This window comes from Delphinapterus leucas, chromosome 2, assembly GCF_059928025.1.
Source record: "Delphinapterus leucas isolate spDelLeu-1000000601 "Yukka" chromosome 2, BTC_Dleu_Yukka2, whole genome shotgun sequence".
Lineage (NCBI taxonomy): Eukaryota > Metazoa > Chordata > Mammalia > Artiodactyla > Monodontidae > Delphinapterus > Delphinapterus leucas.
In genome coordinates, this window is record NC_143130.1 from 136,118,547 (window position 1) to 136,123,280 (window position 4,734).

The 4,734-nt window shown below is 40.6% G+C and overlaps 1 protein-coding gene across 1 annotated transcript in view; it reads right to left on the minus strand.

Annotated features, from left to right (window-relative positions):
• The window catches only part of DLGAP5 (DLG associated protein 5), a 39,181-nt gene extending 38,044 nt beyond the window's left edge, over positions 1 to 1,137 (minus strand). The window contains exon 1 of the mRNA XM_022570511.2: positions 1,001 to 1,137. The gene's annotated coding sequence lies outside the window, so the exon portion shown is untranslated. The remainder of the gene's footprint in view (positions 1 to 1,000) is intronic.
• Positions 1,138 to 4,734: the final 3,597 nt, after the last annotated feature.

Consider the following 4,734-nt stretch of genomic DNA (forward strand, 5'->3'; position numbering starts at 1 on the left):
GGAGGCTCAAGAGGAAGGGGATATGGGCATATATGTATGCATATGACTGATTCGCTTTGCTGTGCAACAGAAACTAACACAGTATTGTGAAGCAATTATACTCCAATAAATGACTATTTAAAAAAAAGATACAAGCACATTATACCTTCAACAACAAGAAGAGAGTCCACTAGAAAAATGCAGATAAAAAAACTTCACAAGAAATGCAACAAATTAAAATGTTGTATTATTTTAGGCAATCAACAGAGTATAAAAACATGAGAATTCATCTGACCTGGATGCTAATAACATTCTCCTTTAAGGGCCCAGGGGAAGTGACAAAGGACTGTGCTTTTTTAATCAAGAACTCTCCTCTACTATTTGATTTGCCACTTCCCGCAAATATTAAAGAAAATTAAAATTACGTACTAGGTATTTAAAAACACAGCATAGAACTATACACGGCAAATAGAGAGAGAGAGAGAGAACTAACACCGAAGGCATATTTAATTATCACCTAAACCCTAAAAGGTATTTAGTAAAACTGCCGTTATACAAATGAGGTAAATTAATTGCCCACATTTGCACAGCTAAAAGGTAGTGGAGCTGGAATCTTAAGCCAGGCAGCCTGGCTCTTCACACACATCTAAGTTCTCTTCTTTGGCTGACTGGAGTTTCTTCCAGCTTAAAAGTCTAGAATGCCTTAGTTTTGCTTGCCAAGGTTGTCAACCCAGGCGTTTTTAGTTGTCATAGAACCTGGAAAGAGCCACTGGAATAATGTTGGGGCCCAAAGCCAATAACGCCCCGGTGGTGAAATGATGCTGCTACACAGATCATGGCAACAAATATTTACTCTTCCGAAGGACTGCGTCATCAGCTTCGGGAAGGACAGGTAACACGGTCCTAAGAGGAGCCTCCCCTGAGCGGCGTCCAGCTCGCAGCCGCCGGTCCTCCGACACTTCTAGACCTTCTAGAAGGAAGCGGACCAGCGCCCTCCCCCAGCTCCCCAGCATCCACCTACCTGAGGCAGCTTCTAGCGTGAAACCTCAACCAAACTAAAAGTAAAGGAACCCTCTGGGCCTGGAAGACCACCGCCGCCTCCGAAGAAGGAACGCCTACAAGACTCGGCAAAATTCAAACTTCCTGCACCGAACTTCTGATTGGAGGTATTTTAAGCAACACTTCCTGTAAAAGTACCCGCCTCTTCCCTTCGCCGAGGCTTGCGATTGGTTAGCTCCTTGCTATGTTTGAATTGATTGAAAGGTGAACGGACCGTTCAAAGGGTGGCTGTGAGCTGAATCAATGGGCGGGTCCGCGATGCGATATTGATGAGGCGGGGAGCGGTGGGAGCACCGGGGCTGGCGGAGAGCTACAATGGCCGGCGGCCGACAGGGCGCTACGCCTGAAACCGTCCTGGAGTTCGCGGGGCCTCGCGGGTATCCGAGAAAAGACCGAGGAACTCGGACGGAGGAGAGGGGACTCAGAGTCTGAGTCCTTATGTGATTACATAAATCCAGCAGAGCTTATTGGAATATTTTCTTCACTTAACGTTTTAAAGAAAGGGCTTATTACCACATCAAATTTCTTCTTACATCTTTTACTGTTACCTTTCAGCGTTACCAGTCTTTTTTTTCTTCCCGTCCTTTTTTTTTTTCTTTTTAAATAGAGGTAAAATTATCAAATACAGTGAAAAGCATAGTTTTTTTAGTATATGATTTGATGAGTTTTGCTAAATGTAAACAGCTGTGTAACCACCACCCAATCAGGATATAGAGCATTTCCATCACCCGGTTCTCTCAAGCCCCCTTCCAAATCTCCCACAGCTTAGACAATCACTCTTCTGATTTCTATCACCTTAAAAATAGGAGTGGTAGGTACTCTTGTCTGCTTTCTTTCTCCCAGTGTAATGTTTTCGAGATCCATCCCTACTGTTACATGAATCAGCCGTTATTTTTATTGCTGAAAAGTATTCCATTGAATAATTTGCTTATCCATTCTCCTGTTGATGGATATTGGATTGTTCCAATTTTTAGCTATTATGAATAAAGTTGCTATAAACATTCTTGTACAAGTCTATTTGTGGTCATGTTTTATTTCTCTTGGGGAAATGTAGGTGTGGAATTTTTTTTTTAACTGAGTTCTAATTAACATACAGTATTAGTTTCAGGTGTGCAACATAGTGATTCAATATTTTTATACATTATGAAATGATCACCACAATAAATCCAGTTACCATCAGTCACCATACAAAGTTGTTACAATATTATTTACCATATTCTGTGACATTTGTTTTATAGCTGAAAATTTTTACTTCTTAATCCCCTTCACCTATTTGGTCCTTTCCCTGACACTCCCTCCCTGGGCAACGAACAGTTTGTTTTCTGTATCTATGAGTCTGTTTCTTGCCGCGGACCAGCCGCAGGAAGAGGATTTCACCGCCCAGGGTCAGAAGGGAAGGGGTAAGGAACTGAAGCAGTACCGACGAATGGGGTCAGAAGGACCAAGACAACTGATGGTTGCAAAGCAAATTTTATTATGCTACAGTTGCAGATTATATAGACTAGAAAAAGGGAGGTTGGTTGCCAGATGGTGGTTTACATCATCTACAGACTGTCTCGGCTTCAAGGTTAACTTCCCTGGGAGAAAACCCATAAACCCGGAATCATCCAAAATGCAGGGGGGAGACAGCTTTGCTTGTCTTATTTTACATTCTTTCTGATTTCTGGGCCCTGGTGATTTATCTCCCATGGAATGAAACAAGGAGGCGAACAAGTAGGCACAGTCCCTTGGAGCAGCGGCGGCATGCCTGGCATGTCCGCAGCTTGCTCTCAAGGCTGACCGTTTCCCACAGTTTCTGTTTTGTTTTGTTTGTTTGTTTGTTTTGGTTTTTATATATAAATGAAATCATATGGTATTTGTTTTTCTCTGTCTGACTTATTTCATTTAGCGTATTACCCTCCAGTTCCATCTATGTTGCCACAAATGGTGAGATTTCATTCTTTTTTAATGGTTGAGTAACATTCCTGTGTGTGTGTGTGAGTCTGTGTGTCTGTGTATACTACATCCTATTATACCACCGACGCATCCATTGATAGACATTTAGGTTGCTTCCATATTTTGGCTATTGTAAATAGTGCTGCAATGAACATAGGGATATATATCTTTTGAATTATGTTTTCACTTTCTACAGATAAATACCCAGAAGTGGAATCGCTGGATCATATGGTAGTTCTATTTTTATTTTTTTACGGAACCTCCATACTGTCCTCCATAGTGCCTGCACCAATTTACATTTCCACTAACAGTGCAAAAGTGTTCCCTTTTCTCTACATCCTTGCCAATACTTGTTGTTTCTTGTCTTTTTGATAATAGCCATTCTGACAGGTGTGGGGTGGTAGCTCATTGTGGTTTTGATTTGTATCAATATTTCCCTGATGATAAGGGAGGCTGAGCACATTTTCATGTGTCTATTGGCCATCTATATGTCTTCTTTGGAAAAATGTCTATTCAGGTCCTCTTTTTTAATCGGGTTGTTTGTCTTTTTGATATTGAGTTGTATGAGTTTTTATATATGTGGATATCAACCTCTTTTTGGATATATCTTTTGCAAATATCTTCTCCCATTCAATAGGTTGCCTTTCCATTTTGTTGGTGGTTTCCTTCACTGTGCAAAAACTTTTTAGTTTGCTTTTGTTGCCCTTTTCTGAGGAGACATATCCAAAAAAAAATTGCTAAGACCAATGTCAAAGAGGATACTGCCTATGTTTTCTTCTAGGAGTTTTGTAGTTTCAGGTCTTACATTGAAGTCTTTAAATCCGTTCTGAGTTTATTTTTGTATATGGTGTAAAAAAGTGGCCCAATTTTATCCTTTTGTATGTAGTTGTCCAATTTTCCCAGCACCATTTCTTGAGGAGACTATCTTTTCCCCTTTGTTGTTCCCCATTCCCCATTCTTGCCTCCTTTGTCATAGATTAATTGACCATATAAGCATGGGTTTATTTCTGACCTCTCTATTCTGTTCCAGTGATCTATGTGTCTCTTTTTGTGCCAGTACCACACTATTTTGATTATTGTAATTTTGCAGTATAGTTTCAAGCCAGGGAGTGTGATACCTCCAATGAATAAAGTTGCTATAAACATTCTTGTACAAGCATGTTTGTGGGCATGTTTTATTTCTCTTGGGGAAATATAGATGTGGAATTTCTAGGTCATTCTGGGTATGCTTAATTTTATAAAAAATTGCCAAGCAGTTTTCCAAAGTGATTGTACCATTTTACATTCTCACTAGTGACGTTTAAGAGCTCATGTTGTTCCACATGCTTGCCAACGTTTGGAGTTCTCTTTAATTTTAACCCCTCTAGTGGTGTAAAATGGCATCTCATTTTAATTTTATAGTTCCTCAATGACTAATGATGATGAGCATCTTTTCATGTGCTTATTAACTATTTTTGTATCTTGTTTTGTGAAATTCCTGCTCAAGTCTTTTGCCTATTTTTGTTTTTTTAATAAATTTACTTATTTATTTTTCACTGCTTTGAGTCTTCATTGCTGCGCACGGGTTTTCTCTGGTTGTGGTGAGCGGGGGCTACTCTTTGTTGCGGTGTGCGGACTTCTCATTGTGGTGGCTTCTCGTTGCGGAACACGGGTTCTAGGCACGCGGGCTTCAGTAGTTGTGGCACGCAGGCTCAGTAGTTGTGGCTCACGGACTCTAGAGTGCAGGCTCAGTCATTGTGGCACATAGGCTTAGTTGCTCCA